This window comes from Nicotiana tabacum, chromosome 11, assembly GCF_000715075.1.
Source record: "Nicotiana tabacum cultivar K326 chromosome 11, ASM71507v2, whole genome shotgun sequence".
Classification (NCBI taxonomy): domain Eukaryota; kingdom Viridiplantae; phylum Streptophyta; class Magnoliopsida; order Solanales; family Solanaceae; genus Nicotiana; species Nicotiana tabacum.
In genome coordinates, this window is record NC_134090.1 from 60,964,236 (window position 1) to 60,978,682 (window position 14,447).

A 14,447-nucleotide genomic window follows, 5' to 3' on the forward strand; every position below is an offset into this window, starting at 1 on the left:
CAGGAGCCCGCCTGGAGAAGAAATTTTTTTTTTGTCAAGTTGAAGTCAGGAGCCCGCCTGGAGAACAAGGGAATACATTTCAAGTTGAAGTCAGGAGCCCGCCTGGAGAGCAGGGAATACTTTCAAGCGTAGCAGTCAGGAGCCCGCCTGGAGAACAAGGGAGTACAATTTAAGTTTTAGCTTTCAAATTCTTTGTTTTGTTTATTTTGAAGTCAGGAGCCCGCTTGAAGAGCAGGGAATACATTTCAAGATGGAGTCAGGAGCCCGCCTGGAAAACAGGGAATACTTTCAAGTCAGCAGTCAGGTTGGGCAACAAACGGATGTGTCTGAACGAATGGAGTATAACAAGGCAACAAGAAGCGCGAAATCAAGTTTGAAGATAGAGATAGGACTTTTGTAATCCATAGATCATAGTCTAGATTAGCTTTTGTTTTATTTTGACATGGTGTAATAAGGAGGTTCAGTAAGCAGCAGCAGCAGCAGCAGCAGCAGTAAAATCACAGCTTCATAGTAGTCACAGCTACCAAAACTTCCCGAACTACACTGACCTGATTCCTTTTAAGCCAAGGATATGTAGGCAACCTCAGAGGCAGGGTGCGGTCAAATCTTTCAAAAATGCTTCCCACGGAGTATTCAAATGGGCAAAAATCGCTCGTACCCGCTCACTTTATCTTTGCACGAAAACTCTTCGTATTTCCGAACAAAGAGGGGCAGCTGTGAGCACGTGATTTTTGTCCTACATGAAATACTCCCATAAATTCAAAATAAAGTAATTTTGTTTCATTATTTGCAATTTTGTGGATTTTGTGGCATTTGCTATTAATTATTTGCATTTTTTGTCTGTGCATTTCGTTTGTTAATTAATGAAAAATACAAAATATGATGCATTTGCATTTAAGATTTAATTTTTGCATGTTTGAAATAATTAGTAATTTAGTGTTTATAAAACGGGAAAATCACAAAAAATAGTTCATTTTTGCATTCTCATTTTAATTTCTCGATTGTTGTTAGCTTTCTTTAAGTTGGTATTTAATTCGTACGGTAATTATTTTTAGAGATTAACAAGTTTAATTTGATAGGATAATATTAGTTGCAATAATTTAAGATTTATTTCTAATTTTGGAAAGAAAAGAAATTTGGAAATTGAAAAAAAAAAGAAAAAATATTCAAAAAACAAAGGGGAACTCGGATCTGGGCCAATTAATTAAACCCCCCCCCCCCTTCATCCAAATTGTCGTACCCGCCTAATTACGGCCCAAACCCGCCTATACCCGGTCCGAAGTTCCCTTCAAGTGAAACGACGTCGTTTCGACTATTGCCAATCTGAGCCGTTGATCCTCACTTAATCTAACGGCTCAGAACTAAAGTTGGGGGAGTATATATATGTCCGAATACACCCCCCTCCCCTCAGTTCATCGTCTCTAACAGCCCAACTTCTGAACCCTTCCCCCCCAAACCCTAGTAGCCGCCTCAGAATTCCCCACCGTCTGGTGGCGGCGCCGACGTCCAATAGCCACCAAATTAACACCCTGAACTCCTTTCCACCTCCCCATCCCAAATCTCCACACAGTTCCGCTCGAATCCCCTTCCATCGCCTCGAATCTCAGATCTGTGGTTAGCACCGGAAACCCTAAAATTCCTAGATCCACCCAAAATCACACCATGCAACCCCTCATCTCCCTCCAGCCTCAAATACATGTTGGTTTCATCTCAAAATGGCCCCTAGTGGTAAAGTAGATGTCCGGATTGCCAAGTTTCTCTTTGGGATTCTTTTTCGGCTTAGCAAGGTCAGGTGAACCTTATACCGTCATTAATCATTTATCTTCTGTTGAGGACAACCGATTAATGAACGTCAAAGGTTCACTGCCTCCTCCAAGGTTGTTAGAGTTCATGCGGTTCTTGCCGAAGCAGGTTTGGAATAATTTCCCTTTGCATCGATTGGTTTTTCTCTTCTGTTTGTTTGCTCGATTTGTTTTATAGCTTTTCAGAATCTTCATCTCTTGACTAATGGTATTATGTTCTGATTGCGAGATTGTTAGTTATCTTGTTTGCGTAGTTGTCGATGACAATCGGCTTCATAAGGTTTGCGTTTAATTTGGTTTCAATTCACCAAATTTTCTTTTGTTTTTCGCTGGGTTTCATGTCACATTTTGTGAATTAATTTTGGAACTGAGTCAAGTATAGTTCATCGTTCGCATTAATTCTTGTTTCACAAATATTTTCTAAATTCATGTTTATGTGTGAAGGGAATGTAAGCCAGTTTCTCATAATTTCAATAATTGTTTGGGGTTTTAATTTGTTTGGAAGTGTCAGCCCGTTTGTTTACTGTTATTGAGATTGGGGGCAGTCAGAATTTAAGGGGGTAAGTGAATAATGGGGAACATTAGGGGGTAATTTTGGAGATTGTTTCAACCTAAGGAATATTTAATAACTGATGGAAGCTTCCTAAATGGACAGCTGCCCAAAATGGTTAGGGAAAACAGGCTGTAAGTTGAAAATATCTGAAGGAAGTGGACAGCCGTCCAAAAATTCAGTTTTGAAAGATGCCCTATGAGGGTATTTTGGAAAATTTGACTGCCTTGCATTGGAAGGCACACAACAGACCCTCAGTCTTTTAAAAATAAAGCTTTCTTCTCATTCAAGTCAGTTTTTTGGTTACACTTTAGAGAGAGAAAAGGGGCTGAAAATCAAAAAATGAGAGACAGCTAAAAAAAATACAAAAAGTACTGTTCCATTGAAAATCTTTAGGGAAATTCTTGTGGTACTGATTCTGTGATAAGTTTCGAGCAACTGAAGTTTTAAAAGAGCTGAATATGTTTTGGTATACAAGTTTTGGTTCATTGTTGGGTAGATTTTGGTTTTTGAGTTGTATGTGATATCACTGTGGGTATAAACTGGGCTAAAGTGGTCTTTCCTCAATCATTTCTGGGCTAATTTTGTTGCCGAGTCCTGTTCCTGCTACTGATTCCACTCATGATTCCTCATTTCTCTGTTTTGCTTTTCAATTTCCAGGTATTTCCTTCAAACCTTGAACGGAAATGGAGCTTTGTATGGAAATTGTGCTTGAATTATGTAGCTCGAGTTAAAGAAATCGATCACTGCCCTTTCCCTATTACTTTACCAGTCGTGGTGTTTGATATATGTCGTCTTCATGTTCCTACTAGATTCACATAAGTTAGTTACTTATTACCGTACCTTTTAGATTCTTTATGATGTTGTATAAAGTTCTCCCTTTCACTCGCTTAACTTGAAAGTTGAAGGGTCTTGATCATGTCTAGGAACAGTAGGGAATAATTGCAAAGAATTTTAGTGGTGTCGGATGTGTTTCAGGTCTGTTTTGGGTCTATTGAGACCAGTATTGTTGGCTTGAGTGCATGCTTTAGTTCAACTATAAACTTGCAGATTGAGGCCTGTTTATTAGACAGACATTATTCGCTGCTGAGGAGACTCGATCAAGAGTCTTTAAGCTTCCAGTAGATTACCCTGAAATTTGATTTGGGCTCATTGGGCCCAAAGCTCATGCTCTTGCGAGATGGCCTTGTGAGTCCAAGGCAGCCCAAGGGAAAAGATGTTGGTTTGTCACTACTTCACATTGCTTTAGCTGATTGGTGTTCAATACAATATGTACAATTGATAAGTTCCCGGGTGTGATTTGCTTTGGAGCTTGCAGTTAGGCCTTTAACGCTGGCCCCGCGCCTCCAGCATGCTCTAAATTTCATTTCAGACTCCTGTTGTACTTCGTAATTTGGGCATGTTATCGATGTGGGTCTGTAGAGGGTTGGGTTATATATTAATGAGACGTTGTTGCATTTCATTAAGTCACTTGTTTACTTAGGTGGAATTCAAATCACTTTAGACCTTTAGTCAACTAGCTAGACCTTTTAAAAATGGATTGAGGCACACCCGACTAGTCAAATGTATAGCTCGTGGCCTTAGCAATTCCGACTCGATTTTAGGAATAAATGTTGAATAGTCGTAGAGGAACCTCTAGGGCCATTTAAAATACAATTGTGATTGTGTACACGTTCGCGTGACATGATTACAATTCTAAAAACCGATTCGCACTATGCATTCGCGCAACTTCAAACAAACTTTCTTAATAATAAAAGCGAATTCTCGTATGGTATTAATTAAATTAGTTCATATAGTCCGAGGTGCGTCGTATACCATTTAATCATACAAAATAACAAGTGTTTATAGTTTGCTTTAGATACGCGCAACTTTGGCCAAATCTTTTCATATATAATAATCAAGTGTTATTATTTGTGGACACGTTCGCGTGACATGATTTTTGACGCGCCAAAGGGAAAGAGTATACGTACGCGTAACCTGATCCTTTAACTACGAATAATCAAGTGATTTAAAAGCGGTAAAGGATAAATGCACATAGGGTCCAAAGTCAGTAATTAAATAAGCCAAGTATGATCAAAGCGACCGTGCTAGAACCACGGAACTCGGGAATGCCTAACACCTTCTCCCGGGTTAACAAAATTCCTTACCCGAATTTCTGGTTCGCGAACTGTTAAATAGAGTCAACCTTCCTCGATTCGGGATTTTAACCGGTGACTTGGGACACCATAAATTATCCCAAGTGGCGACTCTGATTTTTAATAAATAAACAATCCCGTTTCGATTGTCCTTTAATTGGAAAAACTCCCTTATATTTATACCCTCTACGGGGTGTAGTAAAAAGGAGATGTGACAGCTCTGGCGACTTTGCTCTATCCCTTTTATGTTATTCTTCCTTTATTTCTTCTAGTTACTAATGTATAGAAATAGTTAGACAAATTCTTAGAGCTTGTAACTACCGGGTTTTGGGAATATTGTTTATACTCGAGTGTTGGTTTACTTGTACATGCCGAGTGGAATTTTATCGATTATATAGTTACCTATTGCAGTTTAGTTGTTAAATTCTGCTTTTATTTCCGTTATTCCGCAAATTGTTAGGCTAACCTAGTCGTCGAGACTTGGTGCCATCACGACATCTTACGGAGGGAGATTTTGTTCGTGACATAACAACATCGAAATGACGAATCGCACCTCAAATCAAACTTAATGAACTTTCAACTTTCAACTTCCAAACCTCGAACCGAAACATATCAAATCAACCCGGAATAAACTCAATTTTTTCACAAAAGTCTCAAATGACATAACAAAACTATTTCAACTCTCGGAACCACAATCCGAATCTGATTTCATCAAAGTCAAATCCCAGTCAAACTTATTAACTTTCCAAACCTTCAAATTTCCAACTTTTCTCAATTAGTGTCGAAACCTTCTAAAAGTATCCAATTGCAAATTCGAGAATAAGTCCAAGTTAAAAATCACCATCTGGACCTAACAGAACCATCAAAACTCTGTTCCGGGGTCAAATACATAAAAGTCAAACTTGTTCAACTCTTCCAACTTAAAGCTTCAACAATGAAATTCATTCTTCCAAACTAATTCCGAATCACCCTGAAACCGAAACCGGCGACACACAAGTCTTAATTCATCATATGGAGCTACTTATGCCCTCAAACCACCGAGCAAAGTGCAAATACTCAAAACGCCCGGTCGAGTCGTTACACCTTCAAAGTCTCCTCCCATTTATACTTGTTTTTATAATTAGTAAATACTCGTAGGAAAATATTTTAAAATAATATAGGGCATTTTAGTTCTTATCAAATCATGTAATTTCAATTTCGTTAACGGTAATCATATCTCAAGTAACAGTAAAATATGTTTAGTAACTGTGAGAACATTTAAATAACTGTAAACATCTCAAGTAAACTATTCAGTACCATATCAATTAAAGGACTTGGCCCACATGCAATTTCATATATTCGGTAATACATTTTATTTTCAAAATAATGTATAAACCATGCAGGTTATGAAAACACAAATTGTGGTAAGATTACTACTAACCTTTCGAGGCCAACTAACCAAAGCTCGACTTCTTAATGATTCAATTGCTCAATTCGTGTGCAACAATCAATATAAGTTTGGTGTTACCGTCTACTCCGTAGTTTATAATTTAGGTAATAATGAATCACTATATTGATTACCCACATCATGATTTCACTTAAATTAGGAACTGTTAGACTGCCTATTTCTTTAAAATAATTCTTTGTAATCCTCCATTCCTGACTTATATGTTCTTTAATGAACTACTCTATTTTACTGTAAAAATTCCTACTTAGTGTTTCAATTACAGTTAAACATCAAAATTTAAATCTTAGAATCCAAATTTCAATTTACCTAACCAATATATCTAACGAGACTAGTTTAGAAAGGTGCAGTGCTCTCTTTTTTTTCTTTTTTCTTAAATCCCAATTTGTTCTGGATCTTAATCAAATTACAACCTCATCTCTACTCAATTCTATAAAGAATCATGTATATAAAATAATATTGTCTCAAAAGAAGACGATATACATGTAATTACCTAGAGTTTTTTGCTGAAGCTCAAGAATATATGCCAATGTTTAGACTTTAGATGGAACCGGTAATTGCGCGCTGAGGCGACACCATGAAGCTTTCTACTTTTCGTTTTCCCTTTTTGATTTCATTGGCTAAAGGGATTTTCTTCTTTTCAAACCTTTTTTTTTTGCTTCTGCCGAATTTGATTTGGCTTGCCCCCTATTCCTTTGTGTTCCGTTGACGTAGGCCTTTGGCCTTAATTCCTATCTTATTGTTTTTTTTAAGATTAAGTTATGTTAAAATATCAATATCTCCCTATTTTAAAATTAGGGGATATTACAAACCCTTCAGAATTTGATAGATTATAGTTAAATAATCAGTTGTACTTTAGATAGACAATTGTATATTTTAGAATTAATTTTTGAAACTATTTAGATGTTAATTTGTATAATAATGTGATGTTCAAAATTATTAATGCGTGTTTCTATGGTTTGATTGAAGATGTATGGACATGAAATATTTAAAAAAAAATAGTGAGATAAAAAAAGGAAAATAAAAAAAATGTAATAAAAATTTAGTCACCAAATAAAATATAATAACAAAATCTAATCATGGATATGAAATTATGGGTTGGTAGATAAATATAAATACTATAATACAAATCTAATATGTGAGCACAACTACATATTTGAATTTTGTGGCTAAATAAATAACCTCTTTTGCCACAATACATTTCTTTGTGGCTAAAGTATAGAAGATAGCTACAAAATTTATTTATCATGGAAAAAGAATAAAATCATTAGCTATAAATATATATTCTTCATGGCAAAATATTTTCTTAATATAGCCACATCGCAAAAATTCTTATAGCAATAAATATTAATCCTTAGCCACGAAATGTTAAAGTTTGTAGCTAACTATTAGTTACGCTACTTCTAGCTACGGATGCTACAAAAAAAATATTGTAACTAAAGTGTTTAGCCCCGAAAATTTTCAAGTTTAGCTACGATGTACTTCGTAGCTTTATACATATGATCGTGACAACTCTTTAAATTACGTTGTACGTGTATCCCACGTCAATAAACACAAAAGACATAAATTGAAAGATTAGTACCAAAAAACAAACAAAAAAATCAAACCTTCATAAAAGAATATTAAACATCAAGATGTAATATCCACATATATTAAAGATAAAAACAGCACAAAATGTTTACAACCCTTGCTAGTTAGAGGGATAAATTCAAACTTCATATAATTCTATACTCAATTTGAAATATGTTACAATGATCTGTCTTAGTTTAAAAACAAAACGATTGATATCAAATAAACGTCAATAGAAAAAAATGATATAAACAAACATAGTGCTTGGGAAAATAACAACTTGAACATCGGACAAGAAAGAAAAATATGCGTGTCACGACCCAAAATCCAATTAGTTGTGATGTCACCTAACCCAACCCGCTAGGTAAGCCAATTAACAACTATCCAAATTAATGAGATTTATTAAGAGAAGAAATAATAATGCAACTGCTTTGTCACGACCCTAAAACTGACCCGGTCGTGATGGCGCCTAACGTGAAACTAGGCTAGCCGACACAAACCCCAAAACCAATCATAAGTTCGTAATAAGTCATTTAAAACCATTAATTAGCTAAAATCCCATAATATAAGTATAAACAGTGCGAAAAATATATATATCACAGCCCGACATCGGGGTGTCACCAATCATGAGCAACTACGACTCGTCTAGGAATAAGAAGGGACAACATAGTCTGAAAACAAATGCTAATACAAAGCTGAATAAGATCGGTAGGAGAAGCACTACGCTGCGAACGCCAAGCAGCTACCTAGTCAACTCTAGAGACCTGCTGGAAGGCTGATAAACACTCGGTATCGCGACCCGAGACTCTTGGATCTGCACACAAGGTGCAGGGAGTAATGTGAGATCGCCAACTCAGTAAGTAATAAAAGTAAAGGCAACTGAGCAGTAAGAAAATACGTAAACCACGTCATAATGCTACAGCAAAACAGTATAAGTCCAGAACAATGCAGTAAAACAATAAAACTCGTAAAAATAACTCAGTTCAGTAAAACCTTTTAAAACATCTTTCAATAGTTTCAAACGAGTGACGAAAACAACGAATAAAAGGATAGAAACGTAAACAGCCCCTTGGGCAACACATGTACCACAACCACCCCTCGGGCAAAACAACAACAGAACCAGCCCCTCGGGCTACCTCACAATCACTCGTAATCAGCCCCTCGGGCAACATGAAACAACAACAGCCCCTCGGGCAATATCACATCTCACACTGGGTACCCACTCTCATTGGGGGTGTTCAGACTCCGGAGGGGCTCCTATAGCCCAAGCGTTATCACAAGCCATCTCGTGGAATAACAAATCAGGCCCTCGGCTGCTCATATATCACAAATCAGCACACATGTTGCGGCGCGCAACCCGATCCCATAATAGTCCTCACAACACAGGCCCTCGGCCTCACTCAGTCAGAATCCTCTCAAGCCACTCGGGCAACAGTAAAACATGATGCTCAGCCCAAAATATCATTTAAAGTATCAAAACGGAGTAAATATGACTGAGTTATGAAAACAGTAGAATACAGCATGACTGAGTACAAATATGACGTAAAAGCAGAGAGGAATAGTAATGATATCAAATAGGTTTTCATCAAATACGCGACTTAACAATCGTACGGGACAGACCAAGTCATAATCCCCAATGGTGAACGACCACACGCTCGTCGTAAAGCATGTACATCACCTCAAAGTAGCTCAAAGATGTGAAATCTGGGCTTTCATACCCTTAGGACAACATTTACAATCATTACTTACCTCAATCCGGTCCAAACTCTAGCCCGCGATGCCTTTGCCTCTTGACTCGGCCTCCAAATGCTCCCAATTTAAACTAAAAATAGATTCATACCATCCAAATATGCTAAGGGAACAAAGCCCACTCGAAAATAACCCATCTACACCAAGAATCCCGAAATTGGCCAAACCTGACGCCCGGGCCCAGGTCTCGAATACCGATAAAAATCACAAAAATAAAATCCTTACACTCTCATGAGTTCATATATATCAAATACATTAAAATCCGACCACAAACGACCCCTCAATTCCCTAAATCAAGGTATCCAATTTCAAACCCTAAACCCCCAATTTTAACCACTAATTTCCATAAACTCCATGTCTAATCAGTAAAATATCACCATAAAAATGAGTTTTAGTTCCAAGAATCTTACCTCCACGAAGTTCCCTTAAATTCCCTCTTCAAAATCTCCCAAAAAGCTCTCAATCCGACTTAAAAATGGTGAAACAAAGCTGGAAATCGCGAAGGAAACCTTATATAGGTTCTGGTCAAGGGATTCCGCACCTGCGACCTAAATCCCGCTTCTGCGGACCGCACCTGCGGTCAAGACAACCGCATCTGCGGTTCTTCATTAAATCACCTAGGGCCGCATCTGCATCCAAGAACCACACCTACGGTCTCGCAGATGCGCCCAATGCACCACATATGCAGCCAAGCTCCATCTGACCCAAATCCGCTTCTGTGGCCTCCTCTATGCATCTACAGTGTCACACCTACGGTCCCCAATCCGCAGGTGCGGAAATAACAGAAGTAGAAAATCTGCAGCACGCTCCAAAAATCCAAACTCTCCGTGAACCATCCAAACCCATCTCGAGGCCCTCGGGACCTCAACCAAATATGCCATAAAATCACATAACACTATTCAAACTAGTTCAAATCCTCTAAACACTCAAAACAATGCCGGAATACCAAATAACCCTCGAATTCAAGCCTATGAATTCAAAAACATCCAAATTCCGCTTTCGATCAAAAAGTCTATCAAACCTTGTCCAAATGACCTGAAATTTTGCACACACGTCCCAAATGAAATAATGGACCTACTCAAATTTTTGGAATTCTATTCCAACCCCTATATCAAAATCTCCACGACCAACCAAAAAAATGCCAAAATTCTAATTTCGCCAATTCAAGCCTAAATCTTTCACGGACCTCCAAAATACATTCCGATCACACTTCTAAGTCCCAAATCACCTCACAAAGCTATCTGAATTATAAAAACAAAATTCCGAGATCGTTTACTCACAAATCAACTTTCGATTGACTTTTCCATCTAAAAGGCCAACTTAAGAGACTAAGTGTCTCATTTCTCTACAAAACCACTCCGAACCTAAACCAACCAACACAATGTGATAAAATATAGATGTACAACATATAAAGAAGAAGAATTGGGGAAACAGAATGGTAACTCATGAAACGACCGGCCAGGTCATTACATCTTCCCCCTCTTAAACAATACGTTTGTCCTTGAACGAGTCAAGAAACGTAACTGAAACCTCAAATAGGTGAGGATATCTGCTCCGCATCTCCCGCTCGGTCTCCCAGGTAGCCTCCTCCACGGGCCGACCTCTCCATTGCACTTTCACTAAAGCTATATCCTTTGACCTCAACTTTTGAACCTGACACTCCAAAATAGTTACTGGCTCCACATCATAAGTCAAATCACTATCCAATTGAACCGTGCTGAAGTCCAAAACATGAGACGGATCGCCAATATACTTCTGGAGGATAGAAACATGAAATATTGGATGCATACTCGATAAGCTGGGTGGCAAAGAAAGCTCATAAGCCACCTCCCCAATCTTCCGAAGTACCTCAAAAGGCCCAATGAACTGAGGACTGAATATACCCTTCTTCCCAAATCTCATAACACCCTTCGTGGGTGAAACCTTCAGTATAACCTTCTCCCCAACCATGTAAGACACATCACAAACCTTCCTGTCAGCATAACTCTTTTGTCTCGACTGCGTTGTATGAAGCCGCTCCTGGATCACCTTCACCTTGTCCAAAGCATTCTGCACTAAGTCTGTACCCAAAAGCCTAGCCTCACACAGCTCGAACCAACCAACTGGATATCTACACCGTCTCCCATACAAAGCCTCATATGGAGCCATCTGAATACTCAACTAATAACTATTGTTATAAGCAAACTCCGTGAGCGGTAGAAACTAATCCCATGACCCTCCAAAATCAATGACTCAAGCGCACAACATGTCCTCCAATATCTGAATAGTGCACTTGGATTGCTTATCCGTCTGAGGGTGAAAAGGTGTGCTCAACTCAATATGAATACCCAACTCTCTCTGCACAGCTCTCCAAAACTGCAAAGTAAACTGAGTACCTCTATCTGAAATGATAGGAACTGGGACACCATGAAAGAGAACAATCTCTCGGATATAGATCTCTGTCAACCACTCTGAAGAATGGGTAGTACACAAAAAAATAAAGTGCAGGACTTGGTCAGCCTATCCACAATCACCCAAATAGCATCAAACTTCTTCAATGTCCGTGGGAGTCCAACTATAAAATCCATGGTGATCCGCTCCCACTTCCACTCTGGAATATCCATCTGCTGAAGCAAGCCACCCAGTCTCTGATGCTCATATTTCACCTACTGAGAATTGAGACACCGAGCTACAAATCTCACAATGTACTTCTTCATTATCCTCCACCAATAATGTTGTCTTATATCCTGATACATCTTTACGACACCTGGATGGATGGAATACCGTGAGCTATGGGCCTCCTCCAGAATCAACTCCCGAAGCCCATCTACATTGGGCACACATATCCGGCCCTGCATCCTCAATACCCCATCATAAGCAATAGTCACATCTCTGGCATCGTCGTTCTGAACTCTGTCCTTGAGGACAAGCAAATGAGGATAATCATACTGGCGCTCTCTGATGCGATCAAACAAGGAAGACCGAGAAACCACGCAAGCTAAGACCCGACTGGGCTCTGAAATATCCAACCTTACAAACTGATTGGCCAAAGCCTGAACATCAACTGCGAGAGGTCTCTCTCCAATAGGAATAAATGCAAGACTACCCATACTCACCGCCTTCCTACTCAAAGCATTGGCCACTACATTGGCCTTCCCCGGATGATACAAAATAGTAATATCATAGTCCTTTAGCAGCTTCAACCATCTCCACTGCCTCAAGTTGAGATCCTTCTTCTTGAACAAGTGTTGAAGGCTATGATGATCGGTAAGCACCTCACAAGACACACCATAAAGATAATGCCTCCAAATCTTCAACGCGTGAACAATGGCAGCCAACTCTAGATCGTGAACAGGGTAGTTCTTCTCATGGGGCTTCAAGTGACAAGAAGCATAAGCAATCACTCTACCCTCCCACATCAACACACACCCAATACCAACTCTCGAAGCATCGCAATGGACTGTATATGAACCTGAAGCTGATGGCAAAACTAATACTGGAGTTGTAGTCAAGGTAGTCTTGAGCTTTTGAAAGCTCGCCTCACACTCATCTGACCACCTGAAAGGAGCACCCTTTTGAGTCAATTTGGTCAAGGGTGATGCTATGGATGAAAATCCTTGAATGAACCGATGGTAATAACCCACCAAACCAAGAAAGATACAAATCTATGTGGCTGAAGACGGTCTGGGCGAACTCTAAACCACCTTTATCTTCTTTGGATCAACTTGGATACCCTCACTGGACACCATGTGTCCCAAGAAAGCCATAAACTGAGCCAAAACTCACATTTGGAAAACTTTGCATAAAGTTTCTCCCCCCTCAACCTCTGCAATACAACTCTCAAATGCTCCATGTGCTCCTCCTCACTATGCGAGTACACCAGAATATCATCAATGAAAACAATCACGAACGAGTCGAGATAAGGCCGAAACACGATGTTCGTCAAATGCATGAATGTTGTTGGGGCATTGGTCAGCCCAAAACACATCACAAGGAACTCATAATGACCATAGCGGGTCCTAAAAGATATCTTAAGAATATCCGAGTCCCTAATCTTCAACTGATGATAACTTGAATGGAGATCAATCTTGGAGAACACTCTCACAACCCTGCAACTGGTCGAACAAATCATCGATACAAGGCAACGGATACTTGTTCTTGATGGTGACTTTGTTCAACTACATGTAGTCAATGCACATCCTCATCGTGCCATCATTCTTCTTCACAAATAGAACAGGCGCACCCTAAGGAGACACACTAGGCCGAATAAACCCATTATCAAGGGTTCCTAAAGCTACTCCTTCCACTCCGCTGGTGCCATACGATACGGTGGAATAGAAATGGACTGAGTGCACGGCACTAGATCAATACCAAAATAAATATCCATGTCTGGTGGAATGCCCGGTAGGTGTGCAGGAAACACATCGGAAAAAACTCTCACTATAGGAACAGAATCAATACTAGGAGTCTCTGCACTGACATACCTCACAAAGGCTAAGTATGAAAGATAACCCTTTCCAACCATCCGTTGGGCCTTCAGAAATGAAATTACCCTACTGGGAACATAATTAGTCGAACATCACCACTTAATTCGTGGCACACCCCGCATAGCCAACGTCATTGTCTTTACATGACAGTCCAAAATAGCACGACAAGGAGATAGCCAATCCATTCCTAATATCACATCAAAGTCCACTATGCAAAGCAACAGAAGGTCCACTCGGGTCTCCAAACCCCCAATAGTCACCACAGATGACCGGTATACATGATCTACAATAATAGTATCGTCCACTAGAGTAGATACACAAACAGATAAAATAAAAGACTCATGGGGCATATCCAAATAACGAGAAAAATATGATGACACATATGAAAAAGTGGAACCAAGATCAAATAACACAGAGGCATCTCTATGGCAAACTGAGACAATACATGTAATCACAACATCTGAAGCAATAGCATCACGTCTAGCTGGGAGTGCATAGAAATGGTCCCGACCACCACCTGATCGACCTCCCCCTCTGGGCGACCCCTAGCTGACTATCCTCTACCCCTAGCTGGGTGGGTGGGTGGTGAAGTAACTGGTGCTGAAGTCGATGGCTGATTCCTCTACTGAGATGAACCCCCAATACGACGAGGACATTGCCTCCACATGTGCCCCAACTCTCCACACTCATAACAACCCCCTAGTGTTAGAGACGGGGACTGAAGGGAACCCC